Consider the following 21,594-nt stretch of genomic DNA (forward strand, 5'->3'; position numbering starts at 1 on the left):
TATATATATATATATAATCCTGTTTATTGTATTCGGGTAACCTTTCTTTTTCTTTGACTGCTTCCTGAAGTTAGTAAAGACCTCATGATCTCTCTCTTTTTCCTTTCCTAAAAGAGGAATGCACACCTTAGAAATTTGAACTAGCCAACAGGGTAAGGGAAAAGATTATGCAGTCAAACCCTAGGCAATGGGGTGAGACACAGCCTTGAGACTCATGTCAGTGATTAAAAATCCAAGTGGACTGCCCACTTGGTGTGCTCATTGGCCTGTTCCTGTATGTACAGCTATGTGCATACACCCTCTTGCAGGAGTAAATTTTGCTTTGCCAAGGTAATTTAGCCTCATCAAGTGTCTTTTATATGGCATAGGGATTCATTTCTAACAGTACTTTCAATATTCTTCTCCAAAGCCATAATTCAAATGTATGGATTCTTTTATGGTCTTATTTATTCATTGCCCAACTTTCACTATCTACATGAAATGCATGTAAGATGATTGAAAATACCATGTAAGGTGCACCTGATATCTTTGCTCTGTAACACTTTAAAGAATTCTTTTGTAGCAGACTTGCCTAATGTATTATGTCCTTTGATTTCTGACTGTGGCTTCAATGAACATTGACCTTGGACTCAAGCTAAATGAAGACTTTCATAACTTCAATCTTTTCTTCATTTATCATGATGGTATTTATTGGCCCATTTGTGAGGAGTTTTGTTGTCTTTACATTGAGTTTCAATCCATATTGATGACTGTAGTCTTTGATCTTCATGAGTAAGTGTTTCAAGTCCTCTTGACTTTCAGCAAGCAAGGTTGTGTCTTCTGTATATCACAGGTTGTTGAAGGCTTCTTCTGATTCTGATGCCATATTCTTCATCATAAAATCCAGCTTTTTGGATTATTGTTACATATGCAGATTGAATAAATATGGTGAAAGCATGAAGCTATGATATACCTCTTTCCTGATTTTAAATACTTCATTACCCTCTTGTTCTGTTCTAATGGCTACCTCTTGGTCTATGGACACTTTTCTCATGAGCACAATTAAGTGTTCTGGAGTACCCATTCTTCACAATATTATCCATAGTTGTTTATGTTCTATACAATTGAATACTTTTGCATAGTAAATAAAAACACATAACCATCTTTTTGGTATTCTCTGCTTTCAGCCAAGATTCATATGACATCAGAACTGATAGCTCTTGTTCTGTGTCCTCTTCAGAATCAAGCTTGAATTTCTAGAAGCTTCTATTGATGTTACTCTTGCAGCCATTTTTGAATGATCTTCAGAAAAATTTTATTTGCATGTGATATTAATGATATTGTTCCATGATTTCCACATTCCATTGGTTCGCCTCTCTTCAGAATGGGCACAAGTAGGGATCTCTTCTAATCTGTTGACAAGGTAGCTGTATTCCAAGTTTTTGGCATAGCTGAGTGAGTGCTTCCAATGCTGCACAAACTAACACAAATTAGTTGAACATTTTCAATTTGTATTCCCTAAATTTCTGGAGCCTTGTTTTCTTGCCAATACCTTCACTGTAGCTTGGACTTCTTGTCTCAGTATCATTGGTTCTTGATCATATGTTGAAATGGTTTGACATTGACTATTTCTTTTGGGTACAATGATTCTTTGTATTCCTTCCATTTTCTTTTGATGCTTTCTGCATCATTCATTATTTTGCCCATGGAGTCCTTCAATATTGCAAATCCAGGATTGAATTTTTTCTTCAGTTCTTTCAGCCTGAGAAATATTGAATATGTTCTTCACTTTTGGTTTTCTAACTCTCCCAAACAGCAACATTTGACCAAAAACAAACATGAGAACGCAAAGAGGGTTGGGTAAACTGGAAAAATGGAAATGGGGAGACCAGAGTGAAAATGGGAATAGCGCTGACACATTGTAGTGATTGAAAATAATGTTACATAAAAATTAGCATATGAATTATTTAGTGGAAAATGAATTTTCTATGTAAACTTTCACCTAAAGCACAGTAGCATAATAAACTGCACATACAAAAAGAAAAGAACTAATTAAAAATGGAAAACAACTACAAAAACATGGCTGAAACTCACCTAGTCTATTAGCACAGAAGTACTACTGTTCACCATAGCACAACCCTCCCTGGCTGTAAATCTATGAAGGATGAATGATACCAGATTCTTAAGCCACTGCTGAATAGTGAATCAGAGAGAAGCAAATGCAATAAAAAAAATAAAATGAAAACACTCCTAGGTCTCTCTGCTTCTCAACTTCTGCAGGGCAGCTAGTCATTTATTATGGTCTTTCTAGCCATACTTTCCCATTCTGTGATGTATTATAAATAATATCTTCTCGCCAGCTGCTTTTCATAAACTCTATACAGTGTAGCTTTGAGTCGGAAGTGACTCAAATGCACTTAACAACAACAATGCTTTTAATTATGGATGCATTTTGAAGTGAGTTGTTAATGAGACAGGATTAAGGTCGACCTAAGGAGTAAAGATTTTGGTGGGACTAAGGAATAAGGATTGGGCGCTGTAAGATAAGTACTGGACTGCTAACCACAAGTTTGGTATTTCAAACCCACCAGCCACTCCTTGAAAACAGGTTTGTTATTCGTCAGAACAGACTGGACTACACTTAACAACAAGAAGTAGACAGGGTGTTTATTTTGGAATCCTGGTGTGGCAATTTAGTATAAGCACTGGACTGCTACTGCAAGGTTGATAGTTCAATTCTACCTGTTGCTTCTCAGAAACCCTCTACTGGGTCACTATGAGTCTGAACAGACTCCATAGCACTTAATAACAAGGAGTAGGAATTAAGGTGGAATTATGAATTAAGATGCCCCTACCTTGGTGTGTCACTACAGGATAATGCAATGAACTGAAAGGTCAGTTTGAACTGCAAGGTTGGTGTTGTTGTTATGTGCCATGGAGTCAGTTCTGACTCATAGTGACCCTGTACAGGGTTTCTGAGCTGTAAATCAGGTAGGTGGTTCAAATTCACTAGCCACTCCTTGGAAACCCTACACAGGTTTCGCTATGAATGGGAACTCCATAGATCTTAACAACAACAAACCTTACCAGAGGGTGTGACTAAAGTCACCACCCTTAGTTTTCCTTGGGGAAATGGTCTGAGTAAAATGTATGGGACTATTTTGTCAAAGTTAGCTTTCTTGCCCTGGATCTTGCATCTGGCTCATTACATCTGACCTCCTGTCTATCACCTGGGATGACTCACCACCTCCCAAAGCCTTATGCATTAACAGTCTGTAGTCTGACCTGTCTATATGGGTTCCTAAATTCCTGAGACTACATGGGTAAGAAGATTCCTCCATGTGAATCTCTGAACTATAAATTTGGAATTTGTCAGCTTCCACAGATGCATACGCCCTGTTATTTGACAGTTGTGAGTTTTGTGAGACATTGCAGCATGTTGTGGAACCTTGAAGCATGAGGAAAAAGAAGCGTGGTGATAGCTATCAAGGATTATCAAGTGGTGTGTTGTTGTTAAGTGTATTGAGTGATATAACATGCTAGAAAAGTTGGACAGTTGGCATGTCTTTAACTTCCAGCTCCTAGGGAACAAAATCATGCTAATCTTTCTAAATGAAATGAATCGTGCACCTTCCATTTACCTGGCAGGGATATGGAAACATGGGCAGTCAGGGTAATTTAGCATGAGGCACACAGACATGGGTTGCTCTTTATAAACAAAACATCTGGGTAATCCACAAGGGTAAGAGATGCTGAAAATTAGAGACATCTTTACATGTGGAAAATATTATTTTTCATTGGTCTTTTCCTTCATTCTTTCATTTGGAGAGCAGTTATGATCAGAAATTATATCTTCACATATTAGCAGTACAGAGTAGCTGTGAATTGCCTCTGGAGGAACTTTTTCTTCATGTGAGAGATTTGGCCTAACAAATGACAAAAATAATGTCATGAGATACCATATTTTATTATTAGAATTCCTTTTCTTTAACTTTTTTTTTTTTTTTTTTGCCATTTTGACATTTTTTTACAAGCACAATTCAGTAACATTAATTGTGTTCATCATGCTGTACAATCAGCACCACTTATTGTTGTTAAGTGCCACGGAGTCAATTTTGACTCATAGTAACCCTGTACAGGGTTTCTGAGGAACAGCGATGGGTTTGAACCATCTACCTTGTAGTTTGCAGTCTAGTGCTGATTCTACAGCACCATACCTGGAACCCACTAACCCCATGTAAACGAGTCTACAATCATTAGAAAAAACTCAGTGTCCCCTAAACAATGACACCCTATTATTCCCTCCTTCCTATCCCTAATATCCACTATTTTTGGTGTCCATATATTTGCTTATTCTAAAGATTTCATGTATGTGAGATTATACATTTGTACTTTTGTGAACTTTGGAAACACTGTCCTGGATGAAATAAATCAGCCATCAATGATTATTTATAATGCTTATGTTAAATAATTTGTGGAGATACAAAGGTTTTCAACATGGGTTAGAACTACTTTTCAGAAAATGTATTCATATTTTGCTAACAAGTAATAGCAGGCTTATGGTTCAAAACATGAACAATAACATTTATCAAAGAGCAGATAAGGATATCAAAATTATAGGTAAAACTTTTATCTATCTAGACAGTTAAGCGCTAGTCCTCAGGTTTCTATTTCATATGAAATTCTGTAGTCATCTTGAGGGGCTGTTACACACCTTCCAATCTTCATGTAATTAAGGCTGTAGTTTTGTTGTCATCTTGTCACAACTCATGAGAAAAACTGTGAAAACTCAAGAGCATATGCAGTGGTAAGTCAGTATTAGACAGCTATATGTAATTTTGCTTTGCATTTTGAGGCACTTCATTGCACTTGTGAATAGTCAGCTATTCCTTTCCTATTAACTACTTCCTATCCTGGCACTATGATTAATGCGCTAGACTGCAAAGTCAGTTTGAACTGCAAGGTTGGTGGTTCAAGCTCACCAGTCGCTCCATGGAATCCCTCTAGACGGATCGCTATGGGTCGGAACCGAATCGACAGCATTTAACAACAAAATCCTCCACAAGGAGTCAAAGATTTCCCCCTCCCCTTTGTTTTTTTCTTTTAAATTTTTCTAAAAGGTATTTTGGTCCACATGCTTCCAAGTTATTCTGGGGACTCAGTTATAGTTAGATCTAGCTGCAAAGTCACAAGATTTTTTTTTTAATTCACTAAAATGAAGTCTTTACTCTCTAAACATTTCCTGGATACATAAAAATCATATTGTTGTAGAATTAATTAAATTCTTGTAGCATTAACTAAATTATTATTGTAGAGTTAACTAAATTCTAAGCCCATTTAGATGAATTTACAAATATTCCATAATTTTATAATTATGCAGTATTTATTTTGTAATACTTATTTTTTTGTAAAAATAGAATCTGCTATGTGAAGAGTGATAATATAAAATATCAAACAATAAATGATAAATCAGTATCTTTATTATTTGATGAGCCTTTGACAAAAGCTTCTACACATTAGAACACTATTCCTTGACTCATATTACTTCTAAAAATTGAAAACATAAGTTTCTAAATATTAAATAATGACCAATGATTCATTAATAAACTAGAAGGAAGTCCTTCAAGAAGAGCTCTACAAGACTTGAATTTAATTAGTTTTATTATAGTTTAAGCAGAGATCTATCATCTGTATCATGGTGAACGTAACTGGAGAACAAAATTATAATTAGACATGTTGGTAGGCAGAGAGTAACGTAAAATTCTTGAATATAAAAAAATCCAGGAACTTCAGAGACAGAAAATTGATAATGACTGACAGGAACAATACAACTGAAAAAGACCATGAGTCAGCAATGCCCCTTTAAGTTCAGTACCATTGAGTCAGTTCCTACTCATAGTGACCCTGTATAGGGTTTCTGAAGATTGTAAATCTTTGCTGGAGCTGAAAACCTCATATTTCTTATGATAATGCCTATAGGTAATTGATTACTGGTCTCAGAGATATATAAATAAGACCTCAGCATATAAAGAAGAGGCATCAAACTATGATGGTTAAGATTATGAGTCAACTTGGCTGGGCCATGATTCTCAATGGTTTAGCAGTTATGTAATTATTCACTTTGGCTGTTAGTCAATAATGTAGCTAGGTATAATGCTGACTTTCATATAATGACCTGGTCTTCTTTGGTACTTAACCATGTCTATAAGTGAGGAGTAGTTGTAATATCCTGAAAATTGTGTGTAGGAAGCATGCAATTCTGTTGCAGTGTAATCGTTTTCCTGCCTTCTCTGCCATCTTTTATTCCTGACTTCCATTCTGTCCTTTAACTTTTATGCTTTTTCAGTTTTAGCATAGTCCATGGTATTTCAACATGAGTAATATTAGACATCATGATGTATATTAACTCTGCCTTCAAGTTTCTCTATGGAATATTTTCTGCCTAGAAAAATTTTTTTTTCTATAAAATTAAGACAAGGCACAATAGTGTACGTTTCAGTGATTGTGGTTGTTGTGAAGTGCCGGCAAGTCAATTCCGGCCCATAGTGACCCTATAAAGGGTTTCTGAGGAGTAGCTGGTGAGCTTGAACCACCAACCTTGCAGTTCAAACGGCTTTACAGTCTCACTCATTAACCCACAGCGCCATACCAGGACTACTCTCACATGATTATTGAGATTAAGACTCTTGAGAATATTGAGACACAGCTCTTTTTTTTTAACATTTTACTGTGATTTGGGTAAAATCTTACAGAGTGAATTGGTTTTCCATTCAACAGTTCATCCATATTTTATTTTGTGACATTGATTGTAATCCCCACAATTTAATAGCACTCTTTCTACTTTCCCTTTGTGTTTATCATTCACATTAGGCCTACTTTATCCCTCCCTGCCTTCTAAGCTTTATGCCTTTGGCTGTCCTTTTGATCTCATATGGTTGATTTTTTTAAGGAGTATGTACCTCCCTAGTGTTATTGTTCACCTTATAGGCCTGTCTATTGTTTGGCAAAAAGTTGAGCTACAGGAATGAATTCCGTTCCAGGCTTAAGCAATGATTAAGGACCATGGTAGTCTCAGGGGTTCCATCAGTTTCTATTACACCAGTAAGCCTAATCTTTTTTTCATCATTTAAGTTTTGTTCCACATTTTCTCCCACCCTATCCAGAACATTCTATTATGATCCCTTTCAGAGTAGTCATCAGTGGTAATATGTACCATCTACTTCTGGCAACAGTGTCCTGGAGACTGAAGTTTGCATGGTTCACTGGGCTATTGATCTAACTGCGTTCATGAATCTTTGTTTTTCTTCACTCTTCTTTGCTTCAAATGGGGAGAAATAAATAGTTGCATCTTAGATGGCCACTTGAAAAATTTGAAGAGCCCAGTTACTGAAATTGATATGCAATTAACCTTGATACCCTTTGAGACTCTGGTCCTGAGGCTCCAGGCCCATCAATTCATTCATCCAAAGTGTTTGGTTATGGACAAGAAGTTTTCATAACTTTGCTCTTTGCATGCTCTACTATATTCATAGATGCACTTGCACTACATATAATACATACATAGAGATATCTTCTGTAAAATCTTTACGCAATGGTAAGTCAAATAGTATTTCTATAAAATTATAGGCATCTTTATTAATAAAAAATATCAAAATTTGAAGCCATTGTTTTTCAACATATTTCCCAGCTACATCTATACATGTCTGAAGATGATGTTTCCACCTTTCTAACCTTTCCCTGAAGAATGCTGCACTCTTCATTTATACCATGACAAAATGGCAATTTTAGCATCCTTGACAGACTCAAATCATATTCCCTTTTTAATGTTCTTTGAGTTTGAGGAACAAAAAGAAGTGTGAAGGGGTAAGATCAGGGCTATAGGGTAGGTGGGGTGAGGTTTCCCAATGAGATTTTCATAGGACAGCTCTTGCTACCCTCAAAGAACGAGCTGGTGCTTTGTTGTGAGGGAAAATAAAATTCACTGACACAACTTTCCTGGTCTTTTTCTCAGTAATGTAGTTTTCAGTTTTTTAAAAACTTCTTAATAAGCCTCTATGATCATCCTGTGTCCTTTAAGAAAATTTATCAAGATTACCTTTTAAGATTCCCCAAAAGCAGTCATCATAACCTCTGAGCTAACTTCTCTGCCTTAAATTTACCTGGCTCAGAAGATCCCATTAGAAGGCACTATTTTGATTGGCACCCTAACAAAACAAAGGGAAGTGTATTACTGAGATAACTTATCTACAGCCATCCACTGGCTGCAGACATGTTTAAACACATTTTGCTTTGAATAAACATGTACATGTATGAACCTGAACCCTAGTGGCAATACTCTGTGACTTACATTAGTATAGTCATCTTCCCACATATTACATGTCTATCTATGTATCCACTCATAGGTTACTTTTATTTCAGGATTATGTATATAATAGAATTTACTTTTGTTGCATTTAGTTCTTGTGTTCCTCCCAGTGTCTTCCTGTGCCTGGATCATTTTGCACTGACCACCCCCCCTCCCTTTTTGCATATTGAATTTCCATTCATGCAAGTTAATAGGTATGAACCCTCTGGTTAGTGATTTCCCCTCCTTTTCCCCTCCCATTCCTGGTAACCTTCAGAGAATATATCTTTCTGTATATAAATCTTTTCTAGACTATTTGTAGTTATAGTCTCATACAATATTTGTCCTTTTGTGATGGAGTAATCTCATTGACATAATGTCCTTCAGGTCCATCCATGTTATGAGGTGTTTTACAGATTAATTGTGTTAATGCAGCATAGCATTCCATTACGTCTTTATACACCATGGTTTATTTATTCATTCATCTATTGATAAGAACTTAGGTTGTTTTCCCCTTGTTGTGTTCAAATGATTGTCTCTTGTACAGTTCCTCATGAGCACAATTAAGTGTTCTGGAATACCCATTCTTTACAATGTTACCCTTATCTTGTCATAATCCACACAGTCGAAATTCTTTGCATAGTTAATAAAGCACAGGTAAACATCCTTCTGCTATTCTCTGCTTTCAGTAAAAATTCATTTGAAGTCAGCAATGATATCCCTCATTCCATATCTTCCTCAGAATCCAGCTAGAATTGTGGGCAGTTCCCTGTCAATGTACTGTTGCAACCATTTTTCAATTATCTTTATAAAAATTTTACATTCATGTGATATTAATGATATTGTCTGATTATGTACATATTCTTTTGAGTCACCTCTTTTTGGAATGGACAAAATATGAATCTCTTCCAATCAGTTGTCCAGGTAGCTGTCTTCTAAATTTCTTTTCATAGGTGACGTGAGTGCTCCAGTGCTGCATCAGTTGGTTGAGAGATTTCAATTTGTATTCCATCAATTACTACAGCCTTGTTCTTTGCAAATAACTTCAGTGTACCTTTCCTTACATGTTATTCCCAACATAGTAAACCATATGCCTCTTGGATTCAAAATGGCCAATACAAGCTCATTCCAGCTCACTAATGCTGATGATATCGATCTTTATGCACTGCATTTCATTTTTTACAATTTCCAATTTTCCTAGATTCATACTTCATTTATTCCATGCTCTGATTATTAATGGATATTTACAGTTGCTTCTCCTCATTTTGAGTTGTGCTCCATTAGCAAATGAAAGTCCCAAAAACTTTACTTCATTTGCATCATCATGGTCAACTCTACTTTGAGGAGACAGCTCTTCAAAGTGGAGTACATCTTCTTTGTCCTCTTTCTTTAGCAGTGGTTTGCTTGTATGATCTCTTCCTTTCTGTGTAAAGTAGGAGATTTTCAATTTCTTACCTTGCTTAAAAAAATGATAATGGAATGTGAATCAGGGTTGCATTATATCTGTAGATCCCTTTGGTTAGTAGTGGTGTCACAGTATGGATGAATGAGATCACACATCCTAGTTCTGTCCTGTTTTCCCTCCAAAGAATTGGTAGGGTGGTGTGGTGCTGTAGGTTAATGTGCCAGACTACAAAGCCATTTGAACTGCAAGGTCGGTGGTTCAAGCTCACCAGCTGCTCCTCGGAAACCCTATACAGGGTTGCTATGGGTCAGAATCACCCGACGGCAACAGGTACAATACTAGAAAGAGGGAAAAGATCAGAGGGAAAAGAACAAAATATCTCAAAGGTCAGCTTGAAAAAACAAAGTCAAATATTACAATGAAATGTACAAAGATCTGGAATCAGAACACCGAAAGGGAAGAATATGCTCAGCCTTTCTCAAGCTGGGGGAGCTGAAGAAAAATTTCAAGCCTCAAATTTTGTTATTGAAGGATTCTTTGGGCAAATTATGGAATGATGCAGAAAACATCAAAAGACGATGGAAGGAATGCACAGAGTCACTGTACCAAAAGGAAATGGTTGATGTTCAACCATTTCAAGAGATAGCATATGATCAAAAGCCATTGATACTGAAGGAAGAAGTCCAAGGTGCATTGAAGGAATTGGCAAAGAACAAGGCACCAGGAATTGATGGAATAAAAACTGAAATCTTTCAAGAAAGTGAGGCTGCACAGGTGGCACTCACTCATCTCTGCCAAGAAATTTGGAAGACAACTATTTGGCCAGCTGATCGGAAGAGATCTGTATTTATGCCCATTCCAAAGCGTGGTGACCCAATGGAATGTGGAAATCATCAGAAAATATCTTTGATATCCCATGTGAGTAAAGTTTTACTAAAAGTAATACAGAAATGGCTGCAAGCATACATAGACCCAGAATTTCCAGAGGTTCAAGTCGGATTCAGAAGAGGCTGTGGAATGAGTGATATCATTGCTAATGACTGATGGATCTTGAAAGCAGACAATACCAGAAAGATGTTTACCTGTGCTTTATTGTGTGGATCATGACAAGCAAAGGCTTTTGATTGTGTGGATCATGACAAGCGATGGACAACATTGCAAAGTATGAGTATTCTGGAACACTTAATTGTGTTTATGAGGAATCTGTACATGGACCAAGAGGCAGTTGTTTGAGCAGAATATGGGAACACTGAATGGTTTAAAATTAAGAAAGATGTGCGACAAGGTTGTATTCTTTCACCATACTTATTGAACCTGTATGCTGAGCAAATAATACGAGAAGCTGGATTCTATGAAGACAAACGTGGCATCAGGATTGGAGGAAGACTCATTAACAACCTGTGATATGTAGATGACACAACCTTGCTTGCTGAAAGTGAAGAGGACTTAGAATATTAACTGATGAAGATCAAAGAGCACAGCTCTCAATATGTACTGGACTTTGATGTAAACAAAACAAAAGTCCTCACCACTGGACCAATAAACAACATTATTATCAACAGAGAAAAGACTGAAGTTGTCAAGAGTTTCACTGTTCTTGGATCAGCCATCAACACTCATGGCAGCAGCAGTCAAGAAATCAAACGTTGTATTGCATTAGGCAAATCTGCTACACAAGACCTTTTTAAAGTGTTGAAAAGCAAAGACGTCAGCTTGAGGACTAAAGTGTGCCTGACCCAAGCTATGGTATTTTCAATAACCTCATAAGCATGCGAAAGCTGGACAGTGAATAAGGAAGATGGTAGAAGAATTGATGCTTTTGAGTTATAGTGTTGGAGGAGAATATTGAAAGTGCCATGGGCTACCAACAGAACAAGCATATCTGTGTTGTAAGAAATGCAGCCAGAGTGCTTCTTGGAGGCCAGTATGGCTAGAATTCGTCTCTCATACTTTGGACATATTGTCAGGAGGGAACAGTCGCTGGAGAAGGATATCATGTTTGGTAAGGTGAAGGGTCAGAGCAAAAGAGGAAGACCCTCAGTGAGATGGATCAACAAAGTGGCAGCATCAATGGACTTAAGCATTGCAACAACTGTGAAGTTGACCCAGGACCAGGCAGTGTTTCATTCTGTTGTGCATAGTGTTGCTATGAGTCGGTACCAACTCTATGGTACCTAATAACAAAAACATACAATATGGGGTCCTCGTGTGGCACTGCAGGATAATGCATTGAACCACAGTTCAGTTTGAGCTGCAAGCTTAGCAAGCTTAGTTCAAACCCACCAGCCCCTCCTAGGAAAAACCCTATACAGGGTTGCTATGTGTCAGAACTGACTCGTCAGCTCTTAATAATAACAAGGCACAATATGTAATCCTGGTATGGCACAGTAGGATAAACACTTCACCTCAGTGTTGGATTGAACCATAAGGCTGGCAGTGCAAACTCACCAGCCACTCCTAGGAAACCCTATGAGTCACTATGAGTCTGAACTGACTTGATGGCACTTAACAACAACAACAGTCAGAATACACACAGGAAAGGAGCCAGAGAGATGGAGTATTAAGAAAGCAAGATTTATGAAGCACAAATGTCCTCATAGAGAGGAGATCAGCCTTCTACCTCATGTGGGAGAACATAGAATGAGTTCTTGGTATCACTTTTTATGTTGTGTTTCCTTTGGGGTGGGCTTTGGGTCTCCTGATTATTGTCTTCTGGTTCCTATATTTTCTTGTGACTCAGGACACATAATTGTTCAGTTCTTCCTGGGTCTGGTATACTTCTTTCCTGTTACATCAGCCTGCTATAAATGTATTCATGAGCTCACCATAATGCTGATTTATTATAGTGGTATTATAATTAGTTCCTTTGTCACATCAGATCAGTCCTAGTCTTCTCCGTGCAAGCCTGATTCTGGTAAAAGTTCCCTTTTCTAGCTTCCCCTTTACTAGACTCTCTTGAGTGGTCAGGTAGTTTCATTCATTCTTTGTATTGATCTGTGGTTAGCCCCTATTCCCTGTTCTAACTACCCAAAAGTTACATTATCAGAATGATAGGTCTTATGAGGATGGTATAGTCTTCCATTTAAGTAGGATTCTTTTTTCTTATAATAATAATTTGTAGTTTTCTTTATATAGGTCTTTTATACCTGTTGAGGATCTCTTGTGGCTCAGTGGGGTAAGCATTGGGCTGTTAACTTCATGGTCAGTCAATGTGCAAACCCACCAACTGCTTCCCAGGAAGGAAATGAGCTGTCTGCTCCTGTAAATATTTATAGTCTTAGAAATCCTACTCTGACCTATAGGATCCCTATCAGTCAGAATTGACTGGATAGCACTAGGTCTGTTTTTTTAGTTTTTTAACTCTGGTTAGATTTATTCCTAAGTACTTCATCTTTTCACTTGCTCTTGTAAATTGTACTGTTTTTCTGATTTACTCCTCAGATTTGTCTTTGATAGTATGGAAGTTTGATTGATTTTTTTTATGTTGGTGTTATACCTTGCCACTTTGCTAAATCTATTAGTTTCATCAGTTTTCTTATTGGGTCTCTGGAATTTTCTATGTATGGGATCATAACATCTGCAAATAGACATACTTTTACTTCTTTACTAATTTCAATGCCTTTTATTTCCCTTTCTTAACTTATTGCTCTGGCTAAGATTTCCAATATTGAATATGAATGATAATAAAGAGCATCTTTTTCTGGTCCCCATTCACCAAGAAGAATGTTTTCAGTCTCTCTCTGTTAAGATTAATGTTGGCCATTGGTTTTAAATATTGGCCCTTAATTATGCTGAAGAATTTGTCTTCAATTTCTATTTTGCTGAATGGTTTTTATCAGGAATGGATGTTGGATTTTGTCAAACGTTTTTTTCTGCATCCAAAGATATAATCTGATATAATCATGTGCTTCTTTTCCTTTATTTTATTTATTTGGGGGATTACATTGATTGGTTTTCTAAAGTTGAAACATCCTTGCATACCTGGCATGAATTCCATTTTTTAAATATGTTTTTGGAATCTATTGGCCTGGATTTTGTTGAGAATTTTTGCATCTAACTTCATGAAGGATACTGGACAAAGACAATACTAAACATATTATAACATACATTATAGCACTGCACTGGACTGCAAGATCAGTTTGAACCTTAAGGTTGGTGCTTCAAACCCACCAGCTGCTCCTTGGAAACCCTATACAGGGTGACTATGGGTCTGAACCACTCGACAGCACTTAACAACAAAAACATATATATGTATATTAGTGTTGTCTCCGTCTGGTTTTAGATCAGGGTTATGCTTACTTCATAGAATGAATTTGGGGATATTCCTTTCTATTCTATGTTCTAGTATAGTTTGAGCAGAATTTATGCTGTCTCTTATATGAATGTTTGTCAGAATCTGTCAGTGAAGCTGCCTGGCCAGGATCCTTTTTATTCAGAATTTTTTTTTACAGCTTAAATTTCTTCTTTTGTTGTGTGTCTGTTCAACGTTTCTACTTCAGTCTGTGTTTAGGTAGGCAGTGCTTTTCAAATGTACCCATTTATTCTATATTTTCAAATTTGTTGGAATACCATTCTTCATAGTGTTCTATTATTATCTTTTTTATATTGGTTGCTTCTATTGTGACATCACCAATTACATTTTTTATTTGTGTTGTTTGCATCTTCTTTCCTTTGTTAAGTTTGCCAGTGGTTTGTCAACCTTATTAATTATTTCAAAGAACCAACTTCTAGTTTAATTGATTCTTTCTATTTATCTGTTTTCTACTCCATTCATTTCTTCTGAAATTTTTATTATTTCCTTTCTTCTGGTGAATGTTACTGTTCTTTTTCGAATTGTTGAAGATGTTGAGTTAAGATGTTAATATTGGTTATTCTTTTTGAATGTGTGTGTTTATTGCTATACATTGTATTGCTAGACTCTGAGCACTGAGTACTGCTATTTATTGTACTCTGAGCACTGCTTTTGCTGTGCCCCATAGATTTTGGTATGTTGTGCTTTCCTTCTTATTTGATTCAAGATTTTTTTTCTTTTAATACTCAGTTTTTAAGCAAGATATTAGTCAGCTTCCATTTGTTTGGTTTGTTTTTCTTCATCTTCCAGTCATTGATTTCTAATTTCATAGCATTGTGACCTGAGAAGATGCTTTGTAGTCTTTCAATATTTTAAAATTTATTCAGCCTTGATTTATGGCCAAACATGTGGTCTACTCTGAAGAATGTTCTGTGTGTGCTAGAAAGTATATTGTGCTGCTGTTTGGTGAAATGCTTTGTATATGTATATCAGGTAAAGTTGGTTGATTCTGTTGTTGAGATTGTATGCATCTTAGTTTAGTGGTTTTGTTCTTCTTTGAAAGTAGTGTCTTAAAGTATCCTATTATTGTGGAGTTAGCTATTTCTCTTTTCAAGAAATTTCAAGTTTGATTTATGTATTTTGAAGCCCTTTTATTGAGTACATAGACATAACAGTTGTGTCCTCTTGTTTGAGTGACCATTTAATCTTTATATAAGGACCTTCCTTGTCTCTATTGCTGATTTTTGCCTTAAAGTCTATTATATCAGAAATTAATATGACCATTCTTGCTGTTCAATGATTGTGATTTTCTTGATATATATGAGCCAGAATTTTGATGGATCATGTTTTATTATTCATTCTGCTATTCTGTCTCTCATGAATGGTACATTAAACCCACATACTTTCACTGGGGTTTTGTTTGTTTTATTTCCTCTGGATCCTTCATCTGCCTTGAATTAGTACTTGAGTCAGAAGGCTGCAATATTGCATGTCAAACCTACTAATCTTGGTTTCATCCATCAAGCTTCACAGAAATGTGAGCCAGAAGCCTCCAGTCTGACATCTTACCTACAGATTTGAGACTTTGCCAGCCTCTACAACCACAACTATGACCTATATAGCAACTGTTACAGCACCAAGAGCCACAGTCACAAGATGGTCAAGTTAGGGCCTGCACAACTAGGGGAGTAGACTGGGTGAGCCACAGCCCAAGTGCCCCCAGGATTTCTGATATCTAGACATCCATAGCTACATGCAGTAACTGACGCCTCAGTGAGAGATGCTCACTGCGATTCTGTCAGCAGGTGAGGCAGGTGGTACAGCACTTCAAAAGCTGCACATCCAAGACCAACAATAGCTGTCTGGTCTGAAAATAGTCCATCACTCTCTGCTTCTACTATGCCAAACACTCCCAAGAGGATAAATATCCCTTGCCCTTCTACCTCAACATCTAATACAGGCTCCATGTGAATGAGGATCAGCACTGTCACCAGAATCTGATGCATGTCTGCCAGTGCCACAATGACAACTGTTCCATGCCATTGTCCTAGAAGATGAAGTGGGTAATGTAGCACTCATAAGACCAATGGTGACTGTGCCATCTGCGAAGAGCTCATTGTGTTCTGCTGCTACCATATCAAACACTGCCATGAGAACAAATGCCCCATGCCCTTCTACCTCAACATCAAACACAGGCTTCAGCAGCAGCAGCAGAGTCAATATCACCTGCAGTAGGCCCAGCGTATGCATCAGCGGATGGCTACCATGAACATACACAACGTCCATCAGCAGTGCCTGTTTTGTCCTACCTCAGCGTCCCAAGTACCCTAACCCAATAGCCCCGCCCCTCATGTTATACATCAGCGGATGGCTACCATGAACATACACAACATATATCAGCAGAGTCTATTTTGTCCTACCACAGCGTCCCCAGTACCTTAACCCAATAGCGCCCCCGCACCCATGCTCCCTACTTGCGCAACTCTCATCAATGAGTATGTCACCAGCAGGTTTCCCCAGTGTGACCCAGCCCCAGCCCCAGCCCCCTAGAACAGTGTCTAGAGGCGGGAAGCAATGAAATGGATTCTTTGAAAAACACAATCCTGCTGACGCCTTGATGTTGTTGTTAAGTGTCATCAAGTTGGTTCCAACTCATAGAGACCCTTTAGAGGGTTTTTCAAGGAGCAACTGGAAAGCCTGCATAGCTGACCTTGCAGTGCAGCACATTAACCTGTAGCATACTAACCCTTTAAGGCTTAAAATAATATGTATTCTTATATTTTTGTTGAATGTGACTTGGTAATTAGAATCAATGTGTTCATTGTCTTAAAGTCTTTTATGTTCTAAGTTTTTTTCAGTTAGATTTACTGAGAGAAGTATGGTCAGATCTTTAACTGTTTTCGATTTCTTCCTGTAGCTCTACCAATTTTTGCTTTATATACTCTGAAGATATATTATTAGGAATAAACCAAATAAGAATTTTTATACATTTCTGATACATTCAGCCTTTCAGACAATGTGCAATAACCCTCTTTGTCTCTGGCAAAGCCATTTGCCTTTCTATTGTTTTTCTTTCTGATGTTAATATAGCTTTATCTGTATTACTTCGGTTTCCATTGATTGATTTGTGTTTATTATTTTGTATTCATATTTTCTCTATTATTGTTTATAAGGTACGTCTTTTGTAAAAGCCTTTTGATAACTTTTCTTTTTTCTTGAGCTGCAGCTGGGATTCTTTCTTTGTCTTTGTATTTGGAGAGTTTGATTATGATATATCTTGGTGATTTTATTTTGGAATCTATCACATATGGGGTTTGTTAAGTTTCTTGAATGCAAATCTTCTATTTTTCATGATATTAGGGAAATTTTCTTCCAACAAATATTCAACAACTTTCTTTGTACTTTTGTTTCTATCTGCTCTGGAATTTCTATTATACATAAGCTATTCCTCAGAACTGTGACCCACAGCATTCTTGATCTCTCTTCATTATTATTATTATTTTTTTCATTCTTTCTTTCTGATTGCTTCTGTAACCAATTACTATTAAGAGATTTGCTTTCAATTTCACTAATTCTGTCTTTCATTGATTCAGTCTACATCTTTGCCCTTCAGATGTGTTATTTCTGGAATCAGTATTAATCTTAATTTCTATTTACTGTTTTGTTACGGTACATTTTCTGTTTATTCTGTCAATTTGTTCTGTATTATTCCTGAATTTTTCTAGAATTTTGTCAGTATTTTCTTGATTTTTGTCTATGATTTCCTTGATGTTATCTTTATTTTTCTTGATCTATGTTAATTCTCCTGAAGGGCCATTGTGATAGTTTAGGTTTTGTATCAACTTTACTAGGCCAGGATTTTCAGTGGTTGACAATTGAGATACAATAATGCCCCATGATGTGATTTGATGAGTAAAAGGGTTAAGGGTGGGATACACTACTCTTAATCCCATCCATACCCTGATCCCAGAGATATTTCTAAGGATGTGACATGCAAAGACTTTAATCTAACAATAGATAAAATGGAGAGAGACTTGAGCAGAGAAGGATGGATCTACTTCCATCAAAATAGAAAAGTTTGAATTGGAATATGTCCTTTTTACCTGAAATGTGAAGTTCCTAGATCCAAAAGAAGATTGATACCAAGAAACTTGGAGAGCTCCAAGGAATACTGGGCCTACAGATGCTAAAATGAGACAAAGACTTTTTCCAGAGTTGGTGCTCTTAATTCAGACTTATAGCCTCACAAACTATGAGAAAATACATATTTTGTTCTTAAAGCCATCTACTTGTATTTCTGTTATAGTAGAATTATATAACTAAGACAGCCTTATATATAGTTCCTTTGAATTTCTTTTCAAGCAGTTCTAATACACTATCTTCTTCTGGAAGATTTTCTATCTCTGCATTTTAATCACTTGATTGAAACATCTCGTTTTTTATGTGTGTGATTTGGAATTACCTGTTGTCTCTGAGACATTGTGGTATTGTTTTTATGTGTTAACTCTATGTTGGTTTACTTCACCTTCCTTTTTCATTTTATTGATTTATTTTAATAATACCCTATCAACAGGTATTATTATCTTTGTCACTAGTTTGGGTGCATTTAGTAGTGACTGGGAATGCTCTGGTGCTTGCTCATGTAGATCAACTGATGTTAGGCTGGGTGGTAACAGTTGGTCATTGATCCATTGGTGTTATAGCAGTTGGTGGCACATGCCTAGTAGGTGTAGTAACAGTAGTGGTGGCTATAGGAAAAAGGGGGAAAAAATAAGTGGGGGAAGAAAAGGAAAACAAAGAAAATAGAAGTTGGGGTAGGAGAGTAGCGGCAAAGCACCAGCACAAGCTTCAGTCACCAAACATGATGGTATGATGGGTATGGCTAGCTAGAGATGCTGCCTCCCATCTGACGAGAGAATAAAAAGAAAAAATTGGGGATTAGAAGTGAAAAATAAAAAGGAAAAATGGGGAGCATAGGGAAGGAAGATATATGAAGGAAAAAAGATAAAAGAAGTGCAAACTTCAGTCACAAATGTCCAAGGCAGTGGGCTCCCAACACTCCATCTGCTAGAGTGTGCCTCGGGACACTGGGGGAATAGAATAATGGGGAGGTTGCAGGGGGATAATGAAGGTTGTCTGGGCAGCACACCAGGTAGAAGAGGGAGATAGCTGGCTACTGGATGGGTGAGAGTGAGTGGTTAGTTGGGAGCTTGTTCAGGGGTACAGGGGGTGATCACACCTCTCTCAGGTCACGAGATGCTGGTGTGGGTGCATGTTGTGTCTTGGGTAAACAGAGCTGGTTTTCTGGTTCCTGTCTGAATTAGTTATCTACTACTGCTGTAAAAGAAATATTACAAGTGAATTACTTTAGCAAACAGAAAATTTATTCTCTAACAGTTTAAGAGACTAGAAGTCCAAATTCAGAGCCATCTCTAGAGAAAATCTTCATCTCCTTTCAGCATCTATATACCCAACATGTGTCTTAGCATCAATCTTTCCCTGGATCTAGGAGCTTCACAGTGCAAGAATCTCACATCCAAATGATGTACTCCACTCCCGCATCTTCTTTCTTGGTGGTAGTAGCTCCCTCTTCTCTGCTCATGTCGGTTGTTCTTCTATCTCTTGTAAGATAAAAGGTATTCCATGACATACACCTGGGAATTTCCCTTACATCAGATCAGTATCAAGATGGAATTAGGATATTGTATCTACCGCTGGAGTTCTGATGTGGCACTGTAAGATAAGCACTGGACTACAAGTTGATTAAGGTGATGGTTTAAACCTACCAGTCAGTCCTTGGAAACTCTATACAGGGACACTGTGAGTTAGAAACAACAACAATCCCAACCTTAATCCTCTTATTGGTTTACCACATCAATCAGAACACGGGGGATCATCACATAATTGCCAAACCACTGAGTATTATGGCCCCGACAAGCTTACACATATTTTGGGGGAACTCAATTAAATACATAACACTGACCAAGCAGAACACTGCTTTTTTTGGGGGGGAAGGGGGAATAATTTTAATTGTTATATTGAGCATACATTTTCATTTGTCATAGGGAAGGAACATAGCTGACAGGAAATATAAATTGAATCCTACAGCCCCTTACAAAATGGTTGTTGTTGTTAGGTGCCATCGAGTCGGTACCGACCCATAGCGACATTATGCACAGAAGAACAAAACACTGCCTGATCCTAGGCCAACCTCACAATTATTGTTACTAAATTGTTTTTGTTAAGTGCCGTCCAGTGGATTCTGACCCATGGCGACCCTGTATAGGGTTTCCAAAGAGCAACTGGTGAGCTTGAACCACTGACCTTCCAGTTCAGATGGCTTTGAAGTCTGGTGCATTAGCCCACAGCGCCACACAACAATGATCCATTGCAAATTGGACCTTGTCTTCCATAGGGTTTATTGTTTTATTTAAAAATGTTTTATGGTGAATTATGTGATAGTTTACATCGAAGAAAATTAGCTTTACATTCATCTTATCATATATCATTTCATTGCCATGGTTACAATCCCCTCCATGCATCAGCAACCAACCAAAGGGTATACCCTGAAAGCCTGCCGCACCCCCCCCCCCCCCGGTTTTCAGCACACAGCCCTTTTCCCTCTCTGGGTCTAGAGTCCCAGCTGCTCCATCTCTCCACATCATCCTCTCTGCCTCCATCTCTGGCATCACTGCTTCTCTGGGTAGGGTCTCGCACTTCGCTCTTCTCCCTTGATGGTTCCAGGGACCTCTGCTCCTGGACTGCAAAGTCAATCACTCACCTCTTTTTGCCACAAAACTTCTGCCCTACATTTCCAACCCTTGCAGTCAGTCCTGATAACAATTATTCACCATTGTATCACAAGGGACCTATCCCCATCTCCTTTCATTAGCCCCTTTCAGACAGATTGGATACTATTTAGTGGAGATTGTACCTTCCTCTGTGCCCTCTGCATCTAGGATCCCTCTTGAAAGCTTGTAAGACAGTCACTTCTTGCCTTTGTGTTGTTGTTAGGTGCCATCGAGTCTGTACTGACCCATAGTGACCTTGTGAACAGCAAAATGAAACACTGCCCAATCCTGGGCCAACCTCACTATTGTTGCCACGCTTGAGTAAATTGATGCAGTCACTTGACCAATCCATCTCGTTGGGGGTCTTCCTCTTTTTCTCTGACCCTCCACCTTAGCAAACATGATTCCCTATTCCAGCGACTGGTTCCACCTGACAATATGTCCAAAGTATGAGAGACGAAGTTGAGCCATCTTGGCCTCCAAGGGGCACTCTGGCTGCACTTCATCCAAAACGGATCTATTCATTATTTTGGCAGCCCATAGCACTTTCAATATTCTCCTCCAACAACGTAAATAAAGGCATCCATTCTTCTACAGTCTTCCTTATTCACTGTCCAGCTTTCGCATGCATATGAGGTTATTGAAAATACCATGGCTTAGGTCAGGCACACCTTAGTCCTCAAGCTGACATCTTTGCTCCTCAACACTTTAAAAAGGTCTTATGCAGCAGATTTGCCTAATGCAGTATGACATTTGCTCTCTTGACTGCTGCTTCCATGAGTGT

The sequence above is a fragment of the Chrysochloris asiatica genome, unplaced genomic scaffold (genome assembly GCF_000296735.1).
Source record: "Chrysochloris asiatica unplaced genomic scaffold, ChrAsi1.0 scaffold00084, whole genome shotgun sequence".
In the NCBI taxonomy this organism is placed as follows: Eukaryota; Metazoa; Chordata; class Mammalia; order Afrosoricida; family Chrysochloridae; genus Chrysochloris; species Chrysochloris asiatica.